General features: G+C 43.9%; 1 protein-coding gene across 2 annotated transcripts in view; it reads left to right on the top strand.

The window, feature by feature from the left end:
- Positions 1 to 283: 283 nt before the first annotated feature.
- Positions 284 to 25,390, top strand: part of MSANTD4 (Myb/SANT DNA binding domain containing 4 with coiled-coils) — a 43,899-nt gene continuing 18,792 nt past the window's right edge. The window contains exon 1 of one of the 2 annotated variants that reach the window (XM_073613122.1): positions 284 to 519. The gene's annotated coding sequence lies outside the window, so the exon portion shown is untranslated. The remainder of the gene's footprint in view (positions 520 to 25,390) is intronic. The other variant, XM_073613121.1, reaches the window with a different exon arrangement.

Here is a 25,390-nt window from a genome sequence, read left to right as displayed (position 1 = left end):
GGGTGTGGAAGGTGTACAATGAGGTAGTAGGTATCCATGCTGTGCACTGTGTATAAATGGGGTGTGTACTGGGCAGGCTGGCACAGAGGGTGTACAATGAGGTAGTAGCGGTTCATGCTGGTGGGCACTGTGTAGGAATAGAGTGTGTACTGGGCAGGCTGGCACAGAGTAGCAGTGTTCCTGTCAGAGCCATCAGCATCCTCAGTGCACACAGAGGCGCCTCCTTTGTGTCTCCTCTACACACAGGCTGCTTCTCCTCTCTCCCTCCTTGTAGTAGAGGTCTGCCCTTCCTCCTCCTCCTCCTGTATGTCAGTACAGCCAGTCTCCCTCCCTCCCCTCTCCCCAGTGTTGCTGCTGCAGCCTCCTCCTTCTTGTGTCTGCCAGCTCCGGTGCCTAGCTAGCAGTGTGCCCCCCCTTCCCTGTGCCATTCTCTGGGGTTGGGCATCCCTGGATGCCCGAGGGACTGTCTGTACTCAGCGCACTGCGGTCTCCAGGGGGGCCGTGCAGCCACTGCAGCAGGTAAGAGCCACCCTCGTCTACTGCACGCTGCAAGCTGTAGGGAGCTCCTGTGCCCGGGCTCCCCTCACACAGCCCGGCCTGGCTCTCCCTTAGCTCCATACCGCCATCTTGCCTGCCCTGCAAAGTGATCATGTCTGGGCTACAAGTGAGTGTAGGGAGGACTGAGCACAGCACAACATGCTACACTGCACTGCCATGGAGAGGAGGAACACACTGCATGGACCATCTACCACACATTGCATTGTCCATACACCTGTCTTTACACACTGGTGCACACATATGTACACTCTGCAGGCTGTATTGGCTCCTGGCTGTGCCTTTATTATTTGCACCTGGATGTAATGCCCCTAAGGCAGAGAGCAGTAACCCATAGCAACATATGTTAACCTATAGTAACCCATAGGCAACACATGCTAACCCATAGGAACACAACTCAGAGTAACACATAGTAACCCAGCAGAGCCTACACAGCTGTGCCAGACATGCATTAATACACCTCCATGTAGAGGGCAATCAGAGGACTGCACTCTGCATTACATTGCATGCACAATTCAGACTACACCATGTACCTTTACAATGCATTATCCCATACACCCGGCATTACACAATGTTGCAGATCACATTCAAGTGCAGGCATTTGCATACTGTTTATTTACAATCTGCAGGTTGTATTGGCCCCTGGCTGTGCATTTTACTATTTGCACCTGGATGTAGTGCCCATAAGGCAAAGAGCAGTAACACCCATAGCAACACATTGTACCCTATAGGAACACTTAACTCATAGCAACACACAGTAACCCAGCAGAACATGCAAAGCTATGCCTGACATGCAATACTACGCCCCCATGTAGAAGGCAATCATCACACTGCTCTACGTTGCATGCACAACTCAGTCTGCACCCTCAGCTGTACATTGCATTGTCCCATATGTCCCATACATGTTGCTATACACAATGTTGCTGATCACATGCAGTCTGCCGGTTGTATTGGCTCCTGGCTGGTTGTATTGCCCATAAGGCAAAGAGCAGTAACCCATAGCGATATATATAGTAACCTATAGCTAGCCATAGCAACAATCAGTAACCCATAGCAACACATAGTAACCCAGCAGAACATGCACAGCTCCTGGCTGGATGTATTTCCCATAAGGCAAAGAGCAGTAACCCATAGCGATATATACAGTAACCTATACCAAGCCATAGCAACACTTAGTAACCCATAGCAACACATAGTAACCCAGCAGAACATGCACAGCTCCTGACTGGATGTATTGCCTATAAGGCAAAGAACAGTAACCCATAGCAACACACAGTAAGCCCTACTAGCACTTAGTAACCTATAGTAACCCATTGCTACACATCTTACCCATAGGGACACTTAGTAACCCATAGCAATACACACTGTAACCCAGCAGAACATGCACAACTATATTTGACATAGCTGTACTACACCCCATGTAGAAGGCAATCATCAAAAGGCTACACATTGCATGTACAAATCTGTCTGCACCCTGTAGCTTTACATTGCATTGCCCCATACATGTTGCTTGAAGCCTATTACACACACTGAGATTATCGAATGAATGATCATTCAGATTTTTTTGCATGCTAGTTTCCATTTAGAAAACAACCAGATTACTAAAGTATGTAAATTCTCGTACCACAGAATAAAAATTCGGACATGAAGTAATGTATTTGTATTGTATTTTCAGATGAAAACTGTGCTGGTTAAACGCAAATCTCGCAATCTTGTCCCTTCGGAAACATTAACAATCAGATTATTGTACGATCGCTTCAAAAGCGGTATTTTTTTGTATAATTTTCTGAGTGTGTACGGGGCCTTTACACAACGTTGCAGATCACCTGCCGTCTGCAGGTTGTATTGGTTCCTTGTTGGATGTATTGCCCATAAAGCAAAGAGCAGTAACCCATTGCAGCACATAGTAAGCTCTAGTAACCCATAGCAACACACATTGTAACCCAGCAGAAAATACACAGCTATGCCTGACACCCCCATGTAGAGGTCAATCATCAGAGGATTGCTTTATACTGCATGCACAGCTCAGTCTGCACCCTGCAGCTTTACATTGCATTATCTCATACATATTGTTTACACAATGTTGCAGATCACATGCAGGCTGCAGGTTGTATTGGCTCCTGACTGGATGTATTGCCCATAAGGGAAAGAGCAGTAACCCATAGCAACACATAGTAACCTATATTAAGTTAATTACCTTTAGCAACACTTTGTAACCCATAGCAACATACAGAAGCCAGCAGAACATGCACAGCTGTGCAGAACATGTGTTACCACATCCCCATGTAGAAGGCAATCAGAGGGCTGCACACTGATTTACATTTTTACATTCACAGTTTAGTTTGCACCCTGTAGCTTTAAATTGCATAACCCCATACAAATTGCTTTACACAATGTCGCAGATCACATGCAATGATTTGTAGTCTGTAGGTTGTATTGGCTCCTAATTGTGCCTTTCACAATTTGCACCTGGAAGCATTGCCCATAAAGCAAAGAGCAGTAACCTATAGCAACACTAAGGCCTGGTTCACACCTATGTAGGTTGCAGTTTGCATATCCCAGATGCATTTTGCGTTTTTCAATGCACGTTTTTGATCCACTGAAGTCTATGAAACCAAAAGCAAGAAAAAAGTCCCTGGCCCTTTTCATAAAATGCACAGATGTGAACATGACCCATAGGAAACCATGTTAAATGGACTGTAGTGTGTTTCTGCAGAACTGAAAACGCACAAAAAAAATGCATAGGTGTGAACCAGGCCTCAGGGAAGATTTACTAAAAGTGGAGCGTGCAAAATCTGGTGCAGTTCTGCTTAGAAATCAATCAGCTTCCAGGTTTTTTTTTTGTCAAGGCTTAATTGAGCAAGCTGAAGTTAGAAGCTGATTGACTACCATGGACAGCTGCATCAGATTCTGAGTGCTCCAGTTTTAGTAAATCTCCCCTTTAGTAACCCATAGCAACACATGGAAGCCCATAGCAATGCATAGTAGTTCATAGGAACACTTCGTAACCTACAGCAACGTGTGGTAGCCCACAGCAACACATTGGGGTTATTTACTAAAGTCAAATCCACTCTGCACTAAAAGTGCACTTGGAAGTGCAGTCGCTGTAGATCTGAGGGGAAGATCTGAAATGAGTGGAAGCTCTGCTGATTTTATCATCCAATCACGTACAAGCTAAAATGCTGTTTTTTATTTTCCTTGCATGTCCCCCTCGGATCTACAGCAACTGCACTTCAAAGTGCACTTGCAGTGCACTTGTAGTGCAAAGTGGATTTGCCTTTAGTAAATAACCCCCACTGTAACCCATAGCAACACATAGTAGTTCATAGTAACGCCTAGTAACCAATAGCAACACATGGTAGCCTACAGCAACACATAGCAACCCATAGCAATACATAGTAGTCCATAGTAACACCTAGTAGCCCATAGCAACACCTGGTAGCCCACATCAACACAATGGGGGTTATTTACGAAAGGCAAATCCACTTTGCACTACAAGTGCAAACTACAAGTACAAAGTGCGCTTGAAATTGCACTGAAAGTGCACTTGGAAGTGCAGTTGCTGTAAATCTGAGGGGTAGATCTGAAATGTGGGGAAGCTCTGCTGATTTTATCATCCAATCATGTGCAAGCTAAAATGCTGTTTTTTATTTTCCTTGCATGTCCCCCTCGGATCTACAGCGACTGCCCTTCCAAGTGCACTTTCAGTGCAATTTCAAGTGCACTTTGCACTTGTAGTTTGAACTTGTAGTGCAAAGTGGATTTACTTTTAGTAAATAACCCCCATAGTAACTCATAGCAATACATAGTAGTCCTTAGTAACCCATAGCAACACACAGTAGCCCATAGCAACACTGAAGGCCTGTACACCCAATTAGAAAATCAGGCGGAAAATACCGCTTTCAAAGCGATCGTACGATAATCTGATGGTTAGTACAGAGCTCAATCAATCAGTTCAATCAATTTTATTTAACAGGACAAACACAAAAATGTTTCTCCGACGATAACAGATTGTGCGATTTTTGTTTAATCAGTGCAGTCTTTGTCCTGAAAATACAATACATGACATCACTTCTGAATTTTTATTCTGTCGTATGAGAATTTTCGTAACTTTAGTAACCTCTTCATTTTCTGATTGGTGACTGGCATGGAAAAAAACCTGACGGTCATTCATCTGATAATCTCATTGTGTGTACGAAGCATTAGTAACCCATAGAAGACATCTCTACTATTACTGTGAACCCACATCAGGTGTCATCTGATTGCTATGAGCTATTAGCATTGCTCTTTGAACTATTAAAAAAAAAAAAAAAGTAAAAAAATGTTCTTCTATTTATACAAATATCCAAATTTAGATTTCGTCTTTCTTGTAAATTGAGTATGTATGCAATGATTTTTCAAGCAGTATTTAGAAGAACAACTGCATAGTAATTTAGCTGTCATTTTGCCCAGACTGGTTCATTTCCATGCAGAGCGTGTTCTTCATAGAGATGAGATAATTCTACACAATACAGATTTTTACTACTCTGCCTAACAACATGCCGATGACATATACTGTAGGTGGTCAACAGTTGGATATTCTCATCAGATGTATATTTTTCTTTACACGGTGTTGCAGATCACATATGACTGCAGTGCCCTCAGATTCGGGGTTTGCTCACTGCTTTCAAAAATTATTAATTAATGATGCCAATAAAAATGATGTCCACCAATCAGGTGTAACCTTCGAACAGTGTTAGGCCCCTTTCACACTGGGGCCGTGGCCACGTTCTCGCTAAAGAGCTGCTCGTTTTAGCTGCGCTTTACCGCTGTTTAAGCTGCGCCTTTCGGCCACTAGGGGTGGGGGGCGCTTTTAACCTCATAGGAGGGGTTAAGAACTACCATGTTGTTGCGCTCCGGAAGTGCTAACCATTCATTCCAATGGGCAGGGCGTTTTGGGAGGGCTAAATACAGCGCCCCAAAGATGCTGCTTGCAGGACTTTTCAGAACGTCCCGCAAGCACAACGCCCCCAGTGTGGAAAGTCACACTGCAATGAATGGGAGGCGGTTTTCAAGTGCTTAGCAGAGGCTATTTCTAGCGCTAAAGTGCCTGAAAACTGCCCCAGTGTGAAAGGGGTCTTAGAGAAGTTCTAGCAATGGGAGCTGATTTCTGATTTGGTGCCTTAGGTCATTGCATCTAACACATTGCTCTGTACTGTGCTAAAAATGGTTCTTTACACCACAGACATGTCTAATGCATCACTATGACATGAACATCTAAGAATCGGGGTTTATGGTCTGAATAGGATTGGTGTTTTCAGATGCTAGCCTTCAATCATTTTGTATAATGTTGTGTGCGTTTACAAGCACGTTACACTGTATACAACACTGCTTGTTAGTCATGCAGAGCTAGCTCTGGATCTCGAAGAGGCAGTAATGGGACACAGTGGGGCTTTTACTACCTCTAATGAATGAGGACCTTTGTCATGTCTGATGCCGATCCGGAGGGTCTAAAATGAACTGCTAGTGATTTTATCTTTCCACAACTGGTATAAAAGTAAACAAAGGGACATTATTATTCTTTCATTTAATGGAAGAAATTATTATAATTTTTTTAAAGATGTTTATTTAAGATTTTGCAATAAACTTTCAAACCAGTTGCCATCTAGAACAAGAGTGATGGCAGTAGAGTTGGCTTTGCAGAGCCCAAATAGCAATGAGATAGTACAGGGGTAAACTACACCACAAGGTAAGGAGGCCTTATCTCTGAATAATCAAGATCATGTTTAGACCCCTTTCACACTGCCAGTTTTTTTCAGGCGCTACAGCGCTAAAAATAGCGCCTGAAATAGCGGCTCTAGTGTGAAAGCCCGAGGGCTTACACACTGGAGCGGTGCGCTGGCAGGGCGTCACAAAAAGTCCTGCCAGCAGCTTCTTTGGAGCGGTGAAGGAGCGGTGAACTCACCGCTCCTCCACCGCTGCTCCCCATTAAAATCAATGGGCCAGCGCTACGATACCGCCGGCAAAATGCCTCTCCGGCGGCGGTTTGCGGGCGGATTTAACCCCTTTTCGGCCGATAGCGGAGGGTTAAAACTAGAGGTCGACCGATATGGGTTTTTCTCTGGCCGATGCCGATGCCGATATTTAGAAATCGCGGTGGCCGATGGCCGATATGTGATGCCGATTTTTTTGGGCCGATATATTTGGCCGATTTTTTTTTTCCCTTTCTTTTTTCCCTTCATCTCATAAAATCTAACAGTTAGACCCCTTTCACACTGGGGCGTTTTTCAGGCGCTTTTGGGCTAAAAATAGCACCTGTAAAGTGCCTGTAAAACGGCTCCCCTGCAGTCTCAGTGTGAGATCCCGAGTGCTTTCACACTGAGGCGATGCGCTGGCAGGATGTAAAAAAAAGTCCTGCAAACGGCATCTTTGGAGCGGTGTATACTGCTGCTCCACCACTCCTGCCCATTGAAATAAATGCGCACCGCTACCGAAGCGCCTGCAAAGCGTTTTGGCAGCGGTGCTTCAGGGGCGCATTTAACCCCTTCCTCGGCCGCTAGCTGGGTTATAAGCGCCCCGCTAGCAGCCGAATAGCGCCTCTAAAATGACGGTAAAGTGCCGCTAAAACTAGCAGCGTTTTACCATCAACGCCTGCCCGCTCCAGTGTGAAAGCAGCCTTAAGTAATACAGAAATTTTTTTTCATTTAAACATTAAACAAAACAAACCTCCAATCAGTTCACTTGTATGTATAATTTAGAAAAAAAACCTAAAAAAAAAAAAAAAAAAAAAAAAACCCTATCTTAAATAATAAATACACAAAAACAGGTAATCAAAACTTTTGGACGAAAAAAAATGGGCTAACTTTACTGCTTATTTTTTTTTTTTAATTCATTACTGTATTTTTTTTTTTTAAATTGCGTTTGAAAGACCGCTGCGCAAATACCGTGTGACATAAAATATTGCAACAATCACCATTTTATTCCCTAGGGTCTCTGCTAAAAAAATATATATAATGTTTGGGGGTTCTAAGTGATTTTCTAGCAGAAAATACAGGATTTTTACTTGTAAGCAACAAGTGTCAGAAAAGATTTAGTCTTTAAATGGTTAAACTGAAAACTTCTCCACGGAGTTCAGTCTATTGATAAAAAGAACCTGAAAGAGATACAAATGTATCTTCTTATCAGACTTGGCAGGCTGCCCAGAGGAGGGGAGAATCCTCTCCACAGATAACTTAGGGAAACTTGCATTAACTTCTATTACAGAAGTCATTTGCAAGTCACGGCTGAAGTTATAATCGGCCTTTTTTATCAGCACAATCGGCCGATGCCGATTAAGTAAAAAACGCCAAATATCGGCCGATATATCGGCCGGCCGATATATCGGTCGACCTCTAGTTAAAACCGCCCCGCTTGCGGCCGAATAGCGCCGCTAAAACTACGGTAAAGCAGCGCTAAAAATAGTGCCGCTTTACCGCTGACGCCGGTGGCGGCTCGGTATGAAAGCCCTCTTAATCTAATTAGCATAAAGATATTGAAAATAGAGTAGAATCTTTTAGGGCTCGTTCACACTAGATGCAATTGGGGTTACATTAGCCCCTATTTCCAGTGCAGCCCTAAGGCTTAGACAAGGCAAAATGCCTTCTTTCCAATAGTGTCAGTTCACACCACAAGAATGCATGCAGAACTTTTTTCAGCACACGCGGGTTGCGTCATGAACCACCACATCACAACTCCACTCTGGTGACTAGAACTGTATTGAAATGTCAAGAGGAACATAACAATAAAAATGTGAATCCAGAAAAAAAGTAAACAGTGCAATGTGCCAGGTTTGGTGCATTGCCATTTTATATGAGAGCATATACCAGTGGCCATGCGCTCAGTGCAGCCAGCTAGTTACACTAGCTGGCTGCACTAAAAGCACGGCCACTGGTGTATGCTCTCAAATAAAATGCAAATGCACCAAACCTGGCACATTAGGCCTTAGGAATAGATTGAATTTTCACTGTGGTGTAGCGATATTGGTAAAAAAAAAAAAAAAAAATTTCAGTTAAGCCCTGGTTCACACTGATGCGATGTGGGAAACACATAGCTATCATATTGTGTTCATGCGATCTGCTGCGGGTGTCAATAAAAGTTAACAACACCCCAAAGGCAGGTTGCAGAACACATTGAGGGTTGTTTACAAAAGGCAAATCCAATTTGCACTACAAGTGCAAACTACAAGTGCACTAGAAATTGCACTGAAAGTGCACTTGAAAGTGCAGTCGCTGTAGATCCGAGGGGTAGATCTGAAATGAGGAGAAGCTCTGCTGATTTTAACATCCAATCATGTGGAAGCTAAAATGCTGTTTTTTTTTTCCTTGCATGTCCCCCTCGGATCTACACTTCCAAGTGCACTTTCAGTGCAGTGCAATTTCAAGTGCACTTTGCACTTGTAGTTTGCACTTGTAGTGCAAAGTGGATTTGCCTTTCGTAAAAAAACCCCCAATGTGTTTGCCTGAGTCAACTTGCATGGGTGTTCACCCGATTCCAGTGCTGCTAAAAAAAAGGGTCCTGCACCATTTTGGTGCAGATACGGAGTGATTTGAGCCATACAAAATGAATGGCTCAAATTTCAACGCACAGACATCGCATGTGATTTGCACAGATATGTGGTGCGTTTCCTGTGCGAATCACTTGCAATGTGCTGCATCACGGCAGTGTGAACCTAGGCTAAAAGAGAGATATGGACTTCCAAAAAAAACAAACAATCATACTCACCTAGGTGAATGCAGCATCGATCCGATGTTGTATCTGTCACCGGCTGGCTCTGCAGCTAGAACTGAGCGATTAAACACAGCTGATCACTCAGTTCTCCCCTCCACTCTGAGCTGAGAGCCGTGACTGTCAGTCACCGGGTCCCTGCTCTCCCCTCCAGCGCTTACAGGAGTGCTGGGCTGTGGAGGAGGCTGGAGAGGCTGGCTCCGGCTCTCGGCGGGTCAATGAGAGGCTGAGCCAGGTGCCGGTTCAGGCTTCTGGGTGGATCCCGACCCTGGATTGGCTGAGTGACGTCAGCCGACAGATGACTTTAGCCTGCTGTCGGCTAAAAACTGGTCACAGGAGTGCAGTGACCTATAGGAGAAGTATGGCCAAAATAGGAACTAAAGTCCCGATATGGATCTTTATTTTAATGGTCCAATGTTCCTCTCCGGCAGGGCATATTTTACCCGGCTGCTTCTGATTGCCAGGCTGTGATCATCTTCATTGGTCGGTATGGGATGACGTCTCTCCTGCGCATGTGCAAGGGCTCAGTTATCCCGGCACGCAGGTGATGTGCCAGAATGTAAACTGAGTTGCGCTTGCACAGCTTAGGGTACGTCCCAAAGAAGACTGTGAGCAGGCAGGTAGGTTCATTTGTATTGCAAATGAGATGTTTGGGTGGATTTACTAAAGGCAAATAGGCTGTGCACTTTGCAAATGCAGTTGCTCCAGACCATAGCAAATGAAGTGAAGCTTCACTTTTCAAAAAATACCTAATCACATGCAAGGAAAATAAAAAATAAAAAAGCATGTTTGCTTGCATGTGATTGTTTGATGGAAGTCAGCAGAACGTCCACTGATTTACTAAGCTCTGGAGTAATTGCACTTCCAAAGTGCACAGTCTATTTGCCTTTAGGAAATCAATGTAATTTCATGTCTCTTCCTCTGTAAAGATCTGCCTGCTCTCAGTCTTTAAAGTTGGCACTTTAGCTTTACTTTAAAGCCCCGTACACACTATCAGATCTTCTGCAGATTTTTGTCTTCAGATTTACCAAAACCATATTATATGAGGTCAAACCTTAAGAGTTTTATTTTGTATGCAATCAGACAGTCCCTTGCACTTCATGGTTTTGGTAAATCTGAAGACAAAAATCTGCAGAAAATCGAATAGTGTGTATGGGGCCTTAGACGGGCAAAGTGGATTTCTTCTTCGTTCAAAATAGTTGCTGAATTATAGTGGAGCTGGTTAATATAGAATATGCAAACTACCTTACAGTTGCACTTATTGGGGTTGATTTACTAAAGGCACATAGGCTGTTCACTTTGCAAGAGAATATTACCTTTGTTTAGTAAATGCAGTGAAAAATCACTTTGCAAAGAATTCCCAATCACTTGGGTATTTTTGTTTGCACATGATTGGACGATGGCAGTCAGCAGAGCTTCACCTCCTTCACCAGGCTTAGGGAAAATGCCCTTGCAAGCTTATTCGCGTTTAGTAAATTCAGTCAGGAAAAAATAGACTTAGTCAGGGTTGCCAACCTCCGCAGCATTTTTTACTGACAAAACCTGGGAAATTTACTGGTGGAGCACATTTTTTACTGGCAACCTGAAAAATTACAGAACTCCTATTGAAAACTAACACAGAGAATATTTGAACAGTATAAACATGATATGGAAACACTGACAATACCTATAACAAAGTCATTTGCTTGATTTACATTTAAAAAGTCAACACAGCATGAAATTATTAGCCCCTGATATTTACTGGCAGTTGTAAAAAAATCTCTTTTTTACAAACTGTCAGTAAATTTACTGGCGGTTGGCAACCCTGGACTTAGTGGTTCCCCATAGCAAACAGTCAGAATAAAACTTTCACTGATCTGACTACAGTGTACCAAAATCTGATTCCTGCTCTGGGGTTTATTACCAAAATTCAACTTTGATAATTCTATGGCAGAATGGAAAATTCCCAGCTGCCAAGTCACTAGGAAAAAAGCCCCCTGGCAACCAGAATTTTTTTTGTAGGGAATGGGGACTGGTGTTCCCTCACTGGCCAAGCAATGTCTCTTCTTGCTAGTGACTGAATTTCTACAGGATTTTTATGCAGTGATGGAGCATCTTGCATTTGTGTTAAAAATGGAAAACAGATTACAGTAATTCTGCCAAGTGGTGAAGTGTGACTGGCGACGCTTATCTGACACTGTCCTAAAGTTGAGCTTACCAGTCAAAAGCAGACACTTAGCTCATCAGTAATCTAGGGGGCTTGATTTACAATTGTTAGCTTCCAGCTCTGAAATTAGAGCTTTGCCATGCAAACCGCCTTCCACATCCATCTCCAGGCAATAGAGAGGCTTGCATGGCAAAGGATATGTGCCAGAATTCAGCTGAATTGAAAACTAACCTGAGCACTTTGTGGTTCAGCACTGCCAGAAACTATGGAGCATACAAATATTTGTAACGTTACCGCTCAGTCTTTGCTTTTACAGGTTGGCTACAATTCATAGCTTTAGGACAGGGGTGCCAAACTCAATTTTATTGTGGGCCGCATCAGCAGTATGGTTACACTCTAATGCCGCGTACACGCAATCGGAATTTCTGCCTGCAAAAGACCGATGAGAGTTTTTCGTCGGAAAATGCGACCGTGTGTATGCTCCATCTGACTTTTGCTGGCTGAATTCCAGCCAGCAAAAGATTGGGAGCATGTTCTCAAATTTTCGGGTGGAAAAAGTTCCTATCCGAAAATGCAATCGTCTGTGGCAATTCCGATGCACAAAATTTCTGCGCATGCTTGGAAACAATTCGACGCATACTCGGAAGCATTGAACTTCATTTTCTCGGCTCGTCGCAGTGTTGTATGTCACCGTGTTCATTGGCGGTCGTAAGTTCAGCAAACTTTTGCGTGACCGTGTGTATGCAAGGCTAACTTGAGCAGAATCCCGTCAGAAAAGCCGTCATATCTTTTTCCGACAAGAAGTCCGAACGTGTGTATGCGGCATTAGGGCCAGTTGTATCTGGGGTGCGCTACGTACAGAGTGAAGAGATTAGGAGTGCATCACGTACAGAGTGCAGAATTCAGGAGTACGCTACGTACAGAGTGCAGTGTTTAGGGGTGTGCAACACACAGAGTGCAGGGTTCAGGTGTGCGTTACATACAGAGTGCAAAGTTCAGGAGTACGCTAAGTACAGAGTGCAGGGTTTATGGGGGAGCGATGCACAGTGTGCAACCCCAACTGCAACCCCCCCCCCCCCCCAAGCTTCCTTGCATCTCTACTGTCTGGTCCAGCTCTAGTACCTCCCTATGTAGGCACCACATTGCAGGGAAATCATTCTCTCTCTCTCTCTCTGGAGATCTTTCTCCTCCTTGCCCTGCCATGAGTGCATGCAGGGATCTGTTAGATCCCTTTCACACTGAGGCAGTTTTCAGGCGTTTAAGCGCTAGAAATAGCAATGGGTGCTTTTACACGCGGAGGGGTGCGCTTGCGGGATGTTAGAAAAAGACCTGCAAGCAGCATCTTTGAGGCAGTTTAGGAGTGCAGCGCTTCCAATACGCCCCTGCCCATTGCAATGAATCGGCAGCGCTTCCGAAGCACCTAAAAAGCGCTTCGGATGCGCAGCAACATGGGAGTTTTTAACCCCTTTTTTTGGGGTTAAAAACGCCCCTCTATAGAGGCCAAAAAGCGCAGCTTAAACACACGCACGGGCGGCCCCAGTGTGAAAGGGGTCTTACATCTGGGAGCCGATGAGAGCAATGCTGTCCCTTGTATAAACAGAAGGATTGGGGAGAGGGAGCTGAGGCGAGAGCCGGAAGTGACGGTATGTAGTTCTGCCACATTCTGGCTGCAAAACTGGGTGTGAGGGCCATGTGACAAGGTACGACGGGCCTTGTGTTTGACATGTATGCTTTAGGATAACAGCAGGGTTACCTTAAGGCCTGTACACATGATGAGAATATCAGACAAAAAAAAAAAAAAAACGCATTCGGAATGATCGAACGATAATCTATTCGTTAGTACACAGCTTTCGAGCACCAGTCACGACAGTTCATGTGAAAATATCCGAAGGGACAAGCACAACATTTTTTCCTTGTAGGATAACAGAATGAACGATTTTCGTGTAATTAGTATAGTATTTGTAGTAAAAAATCATGTGACCAAGACGACGCATGTTCGGAAACAAAAGAATACATTACAATGCAATACAATACATTACATCACTTCTGAAGTTGCATTCTGTCTTTCGAGAATTTTTGTAACTTTAGTAACCTATTGGTTTTCAATATGAGACTAGCATGCAAAAAGAAAAAAAAAACAGAAGATCATTCACTGATATTCTCATTGTGTGTACTAGGCTTAACTCTAGTCATACTACTCTTCAGATGGCTCTAGACATCTGAGGATGATCTCTTACTTGGTTTGTTGGTATGATAATGCAATGGAGTAGGGGGAGTACAAACCTCTGGCACTGGTCATATTTGAGAAGAAAAATTGAATAAAATAATGCAAGCCAAGCATTGACTTGTATGCAGGTGCAGGCATTCCTCCAACCTGTAGGGGGCATTGTGCCACAGTTACTAGTGGAGAGGAGTTTGTTAAAGCGGAGTTCCACCCGCCCCTTTAAAAATTTTAAGTTAGCAGCTACACATACAGTAGCTGCTGACTTTTACCTGTCCTGGAGTCCAGCAATGTCGGCACCATAGTTGATGTTTCCATCAGCTGGTCAGGTGCTGGTCAGGTGCTGCCGCCATTGCGGGTAGGGGAACCCGGCAGTGTAGCCTTTCAGCTTCACGACCGGGTCCATACTGCGCATGCGCAAAGCGCGCTGCGCTCTCTCACTGGCCCAGCTGAAGGGGAGGGAGGAGGACGTTGACTGAGGGGGACGTAATTCGCCGTGACCCGTTCTCCCGGAAGTGGGGACAGGGTACCTGTAAAAAACAGGTATCCGCTCCCCCCGAAAGGTGCCAAATGTGGCACTGGAGTGGGGCAGGGATCAGATAAGAAGTTCCACTTTTGGGTGGAACTCCGCTTTAAGGGAATTGACCCCTTATGGAATCCATCAGTATTCTCAGGGAAAACAGCAGTCTGATTGGACACTGAAATCCTTCAAGGTCTCAGTTGGCCATCTTAACGAGGGACCTGATAAGTAGGGTGTCCTGCGTTACTCAGGTTCTCCTAAAGCTAGTGGTAGGTTAAGGAAAGAGAGTAGCACAAGGGAAGGTTTCTGGCGAGGAGGGCCAGAATCGGGGCAACTCCTGCAGTAAATACAGTGCTGTCTTGGTACATCACAAACTGCCACCCTTCCAACAAAAGCCGTCCTCCGGTATTACAAACCAGAGCCTGATAACAATGTGAGAACACAATTCTTGGATCGCCTTTTATCACTGCCTACCAAGTTGTATATGCTTATTATTACTGTTAACCTGTACAGATTAATACAAGATAATTCAGGGCAACAAAAGATTGTGTGTTATTTTCTACCAGATAGGGTACCTTGGCTGAGGTCCTGCCTACATTTGGCATAGCCAGCAGGATATGGAAAAGCTGTCCTTTTCACAGGGCCAGGGCCAAGTCACTACCGTGGTACCCTTGGGAGTTACTTTGGCATCAAGCCCCAAATTCAATGGCACAAAAAGTCCATTGGCCATAGAGACTAGAGAGTATGGCCCTGCCTACAGACTGTTGCCCTGAAAACCTTTGGACACATTAGTTGAATACTTCACATTGATATGATAATCACCGATTGATCTGGTGAAATCATCTTTTGTCTACAAATCATTATTGAAAAACCCAACAGATTTTGTAGTCTTCATCAGCATTTTTTTTATAGTCAAGCTTTGAAGAATGGTAGATGACCCTTTTCTTGTTGTCACTGATTAGTTGTGAGTTGGCTATATACCTTAAGCCATGGGGAGTCAAAGGCCAATGAACTACCAGGGACCTGAAAACAAGTAGTGAGGGCTAAAAGATAGACATGTGGTAGCTTATAGTACTTATGGAGGCATCTTTATGGCAGTTTGCAATCCACCTATGTGTGATGCACAAGCCTCAGAAAGTCCCAAAAAAATTCCTTTACCTCCTCTGAAGCAGCCAAATCCTTCTTTGTTTCTCACACACTCCCCGGCTCATTTGATCCTTGGATCGAAGTTTCTCAAGCTGGGTGGTGCCATCACAGTCACCCATGGATTGAATTTGGTCAGGAAACTGGCAGAATTCAATTCTTTAAGGCCAGCTTAGGAGATTTACTGTGCTGTAGTAGCAGATGCTATAGGAGTCACTTTACCGCTTTTATGTTTCCCATGAATATTTTTGGTTATAACATCTCATTAAAGCCGAATTCCAGGCAAGTGGCAAACGGGCAACTGTGTACCTTCTGTGTACCCGTCTTTTGATCCAGTCACCTCAGCAGAGCTCCTTGGTCTCTTCTATGGCAGTAGCACACCATTGTCAAAAACACAACCCAGCCTGCTGATTGGACTTTGGAGGAGCAGCAGTACATATAAATTTTAGCAAAGGCTGATTATGTTCGACTGCTATGATTGGCCCTACCCTTCTACCAGTTTGAGTGCTGATTACAGAATACCTATATGCAGCTGAATTCAGGTGCTTAGACTAGTTGCATTTGAAAAGAAATATATTAGAGCTTGTTTACACTTGCGATGCCCTCTTAAGAGCCTGCCGTGGTAGATTGCTCTTCAGAGAGTGTTTGACAAGCGGTGAGGAGGCATTGTGTTGCCTTGTCTTTGTCTGTTTTAACCCCCCCCCCCCAAAAAAAAAACCCCTCATACAGCAATTGTGTCGCAGCCCCATTCAGTTTAATGGGTCGCATTTGCCGGGCAGTGATTTTGCTGCTCCCCACAACCTCAAGTGTAGATGAGGTCTTAATGAACACATACCTGCATTATTTTTTATCTGCTTAGTGTTCAACCGTTCAACTTCAAAAACATTCCCCCCCCCCGGTGATCAATCTCCAGTGCAAGGATTTTAACCACTTGTTGCTCGCTCACAGTAGTTTTAATGCAGACGGGTGGCACTGCCAAGTGGCACAATCCCATGACCAGTGGACACAGCGGTTCACGGCGGCTGGGGTATCATGTGATCGAAATGATTGGTCATAGCGATCACATGATTACAATGTAAACAAACAGTAATGAATTGTTTCCATTCATGACTGCTTGCTTTATGTTGTGAAGCTGTGATTGGCCCACAGCTACCACATGGTATCTGACACCAAGTTTCATGTGATTAGCTGTAGCCAATCATAGCATGTAGGGATGCACCAATTTTTTTTTTTCTTTAGTACTCAACGATACCAATTACCGATACCTACCACAACTTTTTTGTTTATACTTCAGCTCTCAGTAATGGTACAAAGCATTGAAAAGTTATTTAGAAATTAAATACATTTTTTAAAATTTTGCGCTTTTTTCAATGTGAAATGTGTAAATATACTGTATTTATTGGTGTATAACACTCACTTTTCACTATGAAAATCGGGTGCAAATAGCGTGTGCGTGTTATACGCCAATACTTCAGTTTTAGCTGCCTCGGAGGGGACAGGGAGGGGACAGGGAGGGGGGGGGGGCGGGGCGAGCGCTGTCAGATTACCTACAGTGAGAATCTCCTGTTTACTTGGAGGCCTCTGTAATAGAAAGTCCTGTCTCCTGGGCCGCCATTGGACCACTGTTCTGTCTATCATAGGAGATTCTCACTGTATGTAATCTGTCGGCGCTCGTCCCGCCCCCCTCCCTGTCACCTCTAGGCTGCAGATGGGCATCGATCAGGCTGCACTGATGGCAGTGGTGAGGCTGCTGCATTGATGGCAATGGTGAGGCTGCTGCATTGATGGCAATGGTGAGGCTGCTGCATTGATGGCAATGGTGAGGCTGCTGCATTGATGGCAATGGCAAGGTTGCTGCATTGATGGCAATGGTGGGGCTGCATTGATGTGGACTAATGAGGCTGCATTGATGGCACTTGTGAGGCTGCAGATGGGAATTGATCAGGCTGCATTGATGGCACTTGGGAGGCTGCAGATTGGCACTGACCCTTATTTTGCTTCAAAGTTCCTTATTAAAAATTTAAGTTTTTTTCCTGAAACTTCCCTCTTAAAATGAATGTGCGTGTTATACGCCTGTGCGTGTTATACGCCGATAAATATGGTATGTTAAAGATGTAAAAATATTAATGAACAAAGCAAACAAAAAAGTTTTAATTAATAGTTTATAAAATAGAAGTGAATTTAAAAAAATCTGGAAAATAATAATTAAATGGAAAAGAACAATAAGGAGTTAATAAGGCTCATTAGAGTAAATTAAGGGTTAATAGTGGGTTAAACAGAGGAAAAATGTAATAAAAGAAAAAAGTTTTACTTGACAAGGTTGCTTTAAACTGACTTCATTTGCAGACTAAAGTTCATTCTTTTGATCTGTAAATGAATAAACAGAAGGACAGATAAGAAGAAGCAATAGGGGTTATTTACGAAAGGCAAATCCACTTTGTGCTACAAGTGCAAACTACAAGTGCAAAGTGCGCTTGAAATTGCACTGAAAGTGCTCTTGGAAGTGCGGTCGCTGTAAATCTGAGGGGTAGATCTGAAATGAGGGGAAGCTCTGCTGATTTTATTATCCAGTTAGGTGCAAGCTAAAATGCTGTTTTTTATTTTCCTTGCATGTACCCCTCAGATTTACAGCGACTGCACTTCCAAGTGCACTTTCAGTGCAATTTCAAGTGCACTTTGCACTTGTAGTTTGCACTTGTAGTGCAAAGTGGCTTAACCTTTAGTAAATAACCCCCAATGTTTCTTTTTATCTGTCTCTTTCAGCCACTGACCAATGTTGTTGATAAACATTGCCCGGCTGCTTTATTTTGACAGCTGTGAGCAGGTGAACTCCTCTGACTGTTGAATGAGTCACTGGTTGTTAAGCAAGTGATGGCCCTGCTCCTTAACAAGCGGTGATTGCCGCCTTTTTTTTTTTTTTTTTACATTTCAGCAGTCAGTGGGGGAATCCCGCTGACAGATGAAATAACCAAGCCTGAAAGTACCGGTTTCAGGTATCGGAGCATTTGCATGAGTACCGATACTCGTGCAAATATTTAGTATCAGAACCGATACCGGTATCGGTTTCGGTGCAACCCTAATAGCATGTCAACAAGAAATCAAGCTATCATTAATGAAAAGCAATTCATGACAGTTAAAGCATTTGTTAACCACACAACTGGGCATTACACAAGTGCTTACTGGGCACTTAAACCCCCCTCCTGTCTAGATCAATTTTCAGCTTTTAGCGCTGTTGCACTTTGAATGACAATTGCGCAGTGATAAAACACTGTACACAGATGAAATTTTTATCATTTTTTCCCCACAAATAGAGCTTTCTTTTGGTGGTATTTGATCACCTCTGCGGTTTTTATTTTTTGTTAAAAAAATTGAAAAAGACCAAATTAAAAAAAAAAAAAATTATATATTTTTTATATTTTGTTATAAAATTTTGCAAACAGGTAATTTTTCTCCTTCATTGATGTACGCTGATGAGGCTGCACTGATGGGCACAGATAGGTGGCAGTGATGGGCACTGATGGTGGCAGTGATGGGCACTGATGGGTGGCAATAATGGGCACAGATTGCTTTCACTGATGGCAGCACTGCTAGGTGGCACTGATTGGCACCACTGGTGGACATTGATAGGTGGCACTTGTGGGCATTCATAGGTGGCACTGCTGGGCACTGTGGGCACTGGCAGGTGGTAATGACAGATGGCACTGGCAGGCACAGATGAGGCATATGTGCCTCCTTCCTCTTCTGGACCGATGTCCCTTTAACATAAGCTGGTGATCGGCTTTTTTTTCTCCTCACGCTAGCTGTCATTGGCTGACTCGGTGATCACAGCGCGCGCCCTGCAGGGTGAGCGGTGCGCGTGCACAGGGGAGGACGGCCTCCCGGAAATTGAGGTCCGCGCTGTAGCCGTCATTCGGCTATGGCCCGGACCTCAAGTGGTTAAAGCATGTAATATGGCAAAGTGCTTGTGCTGTGTCATTTGGCCCCCTATAACACTTAAAAAAACTGGTTGATCCTGCCAGTTTCTACCCTCCCCTATATAAACTGACCATTGTGTATCATGGCTGCTGAGCCCTGACACTGTGGTCAGTTTACGTGCCTCTGTCACCCGCAGCCCTGCTCTCTTTCCCCTCTGTGATCTCTCCTCCCTGCCTGTCAGCTCGTGACAGTGCCCCCCCCACTCCTGCTGCTTGAATAACACTAACCTGTATGCACCATCCATGCTACCACCTATTGTAGTGTCCCCCTCTGTGTATGATTAAAAAAAAAAATCTGCAAATACCCCATTTCAGAGCGGAGATCACGATCACATGACTGGCCGGATCTCCCCTCCTCCCCTCTCGACTGACATCAGTGGGGGAATCTCGGCCCGCCCGCTGCATCTCTCAGAGGAGGAAAGGAGCGATCTGGCCGGTCATGTGATTGCGATCTCCGCTCTGAAATAAGGTATTTGCAGCATTTATTTTTAGAAAGCATACACAGAGGGGGACACTACAATAGTAGACAGTGCTGATGGTGCAATAAGGTTAGAGTGGCTTAACAACCACTTTAAAGAGGAAGTAAAGGCAGAAAAAGAAAAACACACCCTGTAAGGCAAAGGCATAATGAGCTAGTATGGATAGCATACTAGCTCATTCTGAATAACTTACCTGAGATGGAAGCCCCCGAAGCGACCCTCGTTCTTCTCCTTCATCGCTGCCATCTATCCCGGAGTGACTTCCGGGTATCGCGGCTCCGGCGCTGTGACTGGCCGGAGCCGCAATGATGTCACTCCTGCGCATGCGCGAGGGAGCCGCCACTAACGGCATGATCGCCGTTAGCAGCGGCATGCTCAGTGCGCTTGCGCGCTGCTGTCTACGGCGCATGCGCTGTAGACATCGGTGCCAGTCTTTTGCAAATATCTCCTAAACTGTGTAGGTTTAGGAGATATTTGTTGCACCTACAGGTAAGCCTTAATCTAGGCTTACCTGTAGGTAAAAGTGGTCCCAGAGGGTTTACAACCACTTTAACTTTGCTTGTTCATCACTGTTAAAAGCAATACCAGTGTTAAAAAAAATCCCTGTCACTATGGTGACACTGAACTACTCTGATGAGAGTATGTAAAAAAAAAAAATAGTAACAAAAAAATAGAAAAAAAAATTAATAAAAAATAAATGTATTTATTTCTTTTTACATACTGTCACCAGTAAGGCCCCTTTCACACTGGGGCGGGAGCGGCGTCGGGGGTAAAACGGTGCTATTTTTAGCGCCGCTTTACCGTCGTTTTAGTGGAGGTATTCGGCCGCTAGCAGGGCGGTTTTCACCCTGCTAGCAGCCGAGAAAGGGTTAAAACCACCGCAAAGCGCTGCTGCAGCAGCGCTATGCCGGCGGTATACCCGCGCTGCCCCATTGATTTCAATGGGCAGGAGCGGTGAAGGAGCGGTGTATACACCGCTCCTTCACCGCTCCAAAGATGCTGCTAGCAGGACTTTTTTTTAGCGTCCTGCCAGCGCACCGCTCTTGTGTGAAAGCCCTCGGGGCTTTCACATTGGAGACACAGCAGCGGCTCTTTCAGGGCACTTCGCAGGTGCTATTTTCAGCGCTGTAGCGCCTGCAATGCGCCCCAGTGTGAAAGGGGTCTTAGTATCCCTGATCACTGCCACACCAGTCATATGATGATAGTATGTAACAAACAAAAATGTGAACATACAAACAAATTTGATTTAACCTCTTCATATTCTCAAAAGTTGTGACAAAAAATACAACTTCAAAAAACTTGCCATTCTACTTACTAGATACCTTGTAATGTCAACTTTCCAAAAAGGTGTCATTTGGGGGGTAAATGTACTGTCCTGACATTTTAATGGTCTCAAGAAATTAGATAGACCCACAGTAAATCAGGATTGATCAATTTTCAAATATATATATATATATACCATAGTTTATAGACTCTAGGGGGTTGATTTACTAAAGGCAAAGAGACTGTGCATTTTGTAAAGTGCTCCAGAGCTTAGTAAATAAGGTAAAGCTTCATTTGGCAAAGAATATCCAATCACATTCAAGGAAAAAAAAAAAAAACAACATTTTTGCTTGCATGTGATTGGATGATGGAAGTCAGCAGAGCTATTGCTCATTTACTAAGCTCTGGAGCAACTACACTTTGCAATTTGCATAGTCTATTTGCCTTTAGTAAATCAACACCTATAACTTTTACACAGACTAAATAATATACACTGATTTGGGTTATTTTTTATCAAAGAAATGTAGTAAAATTTGGCCTAAATTTATGAAGAAAGATTATTTATTTGCAAAATTTTAAGACAGAAACTAAGAAAAACTTTTCTGTATATTTTTGTTTATATCTCTAAACATAAAAACCCCAGTGGTGATTAATTACCACCAAAAGAAAGCTCTATTTGTGTGAAAAAAATGATATAAATTTAATTTGTGTACAGTGTTGCATCACCGTATAATTACCAGTTGAAGTAGCACAGTGCTAAATAGCAAAAAGTGGCCTGGGGTCATGAAGGGGGTAAAACCTTCCGGAGGTCAAGTGGTTAACAAACTTTGTTGCAGATTCTTGACTGTGTAAAAATAGCTCTGTGTAATGCTAGGTTCACATATGTGCGGGTGTGCGTGTAAATTGCATGCGGTCCCACAGCCACACTTAAAACACTCTGGGGTTTATTTACTAAAGACAAATCCACTGTCCACTACAAGTGCACTTGAAAGTGCAGTTGCTGAAGATCTGAAATGAGGGGAAGCTCTGCTGATTTTATCATCCAATCATGTGCAAGCAAAAATGCTGTTTTTTATTTTCCTTGCATGTCCCCCTCAGATCTACAGTGACTGCCCTTCCAAGTGCACTTGTAGTGCAAAGTGGATTTGCCTTTAGTAAATAAACCCCTCTGCTTTTAAAAAAACACAGGGGACAGTTTCTGTGCGGCGCCTTTTAGAAAAGATGTCCTTTTTCCTGCAGGAAACGCAGGTACACGGCATGCAGAAACGCATAGATGTGAGCCTAGCCTTAGATTATAACTTGTGCAGGACTGATGCACTTTCAGTATTCTAATCGGAAAGGTTGCAATGTCAGCATTCCTTTAGCAGTAATTTACCCTTAAAGTGATTGTAAACCCTCGTTTTTTTTTTTTGTTTTTTTTTTTAATAACAAACATATCATACTTACCTCCACTGTGCAGTTCGTTTTGCACAGAGTGGCCCCGATCATCTTCTTCTGGGGTCCCCTGGCGGCACTCGTGGCTCCTCCTGGCATCGGTAAACCCCCTGGGAGAAACGGTCTCCCTGGGGGTTACCTTGCGGGCGCTCTCCTGAGTCCAGCATTTGCGTGCTTAGACACAGAACGCCGGACTCGGCTCCGCCCCCGGCGCCCCCATCGTTGGATGTGATTGACAGCAGTGGGAGCCAATGGCTGCGCTGCTATCAATCTATCCAATCAAGAGCCGAGAACACCGGGCAGAGAGGGAACGAACGGGCTCAGGTGAGTAAAACAGGTGGTGGGGGGGGGGGGGGCTGGTCAGTGTCAGAAGTTTTTTCACCTTAATGCATACAACCCCTTTAAGGAATATCTCAGCTAAAAGCTAAAATGACATTCCCATTCACACCCGGGCAATCAGCGCGTCAATCACGGCACAATTAGGGTGTCATTAGGAAGTAATGGCATTGTTATGCGTCCTGTGTTTTGCAGTGATTTGAAATCGAGGGCCGAGTCGCAGCGATTCCGCCCGCGATCAGGTGTGAATGGGGTCCAAAGCCTGACTTGTATCTTAGTGCAGAGTTCTTCCAACAAGCAGGAAATAACATTTCTGGGGGAGGTGTGTACACCAACTGTGTACAAAACACCTCCAGGTTGCCATAATGCATTGAATTTTAAAGAAAATCACAGCAGCTGAAAAGTGAAATGCTAAGATAATTTTTAATAACATTAAATTATAATATGGCTTCTGTAGCAAAAGCTTATGCTATATTATTATCTTTTTATTTGTCCCCCCCCCCCCCCCCCCATAAAAGTGGCGTTACCCTTTAAAGATGAGAACACATAGTTCTTGCAAAGTTCTTGATTTCAGCCATTATATCAGCAAATGTTGATATCTATGTCATGGTTTACCTAACTATCCCTATGTAAAATATTTGAAGTTGTAAACTATTTTATATTAGGTATAAAAATTCAAGATAGTTAAGAACTCCAGACAACCATCAAAATACCTATAAATAAGCTGTTTTGCCTGCGAAAAGGATATGTACAGAAATTGTGGCAAGCACTTCTTGTGATCCAGTGCCATTCACTAAAGTGGTGTTCCGGCCGAAACGATACTTTTTAAATAAAAATACCCCTATAATACACAAGCTTAATGTCTTTTAGTAAAGTTAATCTGTAAACTAAGGTCTGTTTTGTTAGTTATTAGCAGTAGTTTGTTATTTTATAAACTTACAGCAGGCCGTGGCCATCTTAAGTGTGGGCATCTGAAGCCAGACTGTATTTCTTCCTGGATCTCATCCTTGCAGATCTTGCACATGCTCAGTGCAGCACAAGCAGTGTAATAGGTTTCAGGTCAGGTTTCCATAGTAATGGCAGTGTCAGAGGAAGTTGCCGCCCCTTCCCAGAAGGCATTGCAAATAGGAAATGATGCGATGGGCCATGGCCAGGGAGGAGGAAGTGAAAAATGAATATAGTAGATATACAGTAAGTGCTGAGAAAAAAAATTTAAAAATATCCAATTCGTTTACAGTGCACAGTTTAGTGAGGGATGCTGAAGAGTTGTAAAAGTGGGTGGAACTCCACTTAAGGTCACTTTGCTGCTTCTTGGTTTAGCATTACTGTTTCCTATGGCAGTTTTACTGTTTCTTGGATCAGCTCTCTGCTCACCGGATTGAGCTGAGAGAGAAGGCTGGAGTCAGAGTGGTGAGAACATAGGCAGCACAATTCGTTTAGCAAGAAGCTTAAAGTGATACTAAATTTTTTTTCCTTCAAAAATAATAAAGATGTTATACTCACATGCTGTTGTGTCTCAGCCAATCAGGAGGGAGAGTCCCAGACGGCCGACGCACTCGTGTACGTTGCTGGATAGAGATGGGGCTCAGGTAAGTATTAGGGGGGCTGCTACACACAGAAGGTTTTTAGCATAGAATGCATTAAGCTAAAAAAAACGAAAAACTTCTGCCTCTACAACCATTTTAACTGCTTGCCGCCAGCCCCACATACATATACTGTGGGGCGGCTGCTGCTACAGGCAGAATCACGTACCTGTGCGTGATTCTGCACTTCCGGGTCTGCGGCACGCACGTGCACTGCCGGCGACCCGCTCATGCTGTGACTGCATACAGCGGGAGCCAATCAGCAGGTCTGGCGGATCCGATGTCCGCCGGGACCCGCTGATCGTTTCCAACAGAGGCAGAACGGCAGTCTGCCGATGTAAACAAGGCAGATCGCCATTCTGTGACAAGGGAAGATAGAGATCCTGTGTTTCTGCTAAGCAGGAACACAGATCTCTGTCTTCCCACAGTTAAAGTACATCCCCCACACAGTTAGTAAAAACCCCCTAGGAACACATTTAACCCTTTGATCACCCCTGATGTTAACCCCCTCCCTGCCAGTGTTATTAGTACAGTGACAGTGCATGTTTTTTAGCACTGATCACTGTATTGGTGTCACTGGTCCCCAATATTGTGTCACTTAGTGTCCGATTTGTCTGCCACAATGTCGCAGTCCTGATATAAGTCGCTGATCGCAGCCATTTCTAGTAATAAAAATAAATTAAAAATTCCATAAAAATATCCCATAGTCTGTAGACGCTATAACTTTTGCGCAAACCTATCAATATACGCTTATTGGGATTGTTTTTATCAAAAATATGTAGCAGAAAACATATTGGCCTAAACTTTTTTAAATTTTTTGGGGGGGGTATGTTTTATAGCAGAAAGTAAAAAATATTGTTTTGTTTTTTTGATTGTCTTTTTTTGTTTATAGCCCAAAAAATAAAAACCGCAGAGGTGATCAAATACCCCCAATAGAAAGCTCTATTTGTGGTAAAAAAAGGACATAAATTTTATTTGGGTGCAGTGTCGCATG

This window comes from Aquarana catesbeiana, linkage group LG02 (assembly GCF_042186555.1).
Source record: "Aquarana catesbeiana isolate 2022-GZ linkage group LG02, ASM4218655v1, whole genome shotgun sequence".
Lineage (NCBI taxonomy): Eukaryota > Metazoa > Chordata > Amphibia > Anura > Ranidae > Aquarana > Aquarana catesbeiana.
Note: the sequence above shows the minus strand (reverse complement) of the source record. Positions and strands in the feature narration are given on the sequence as shown.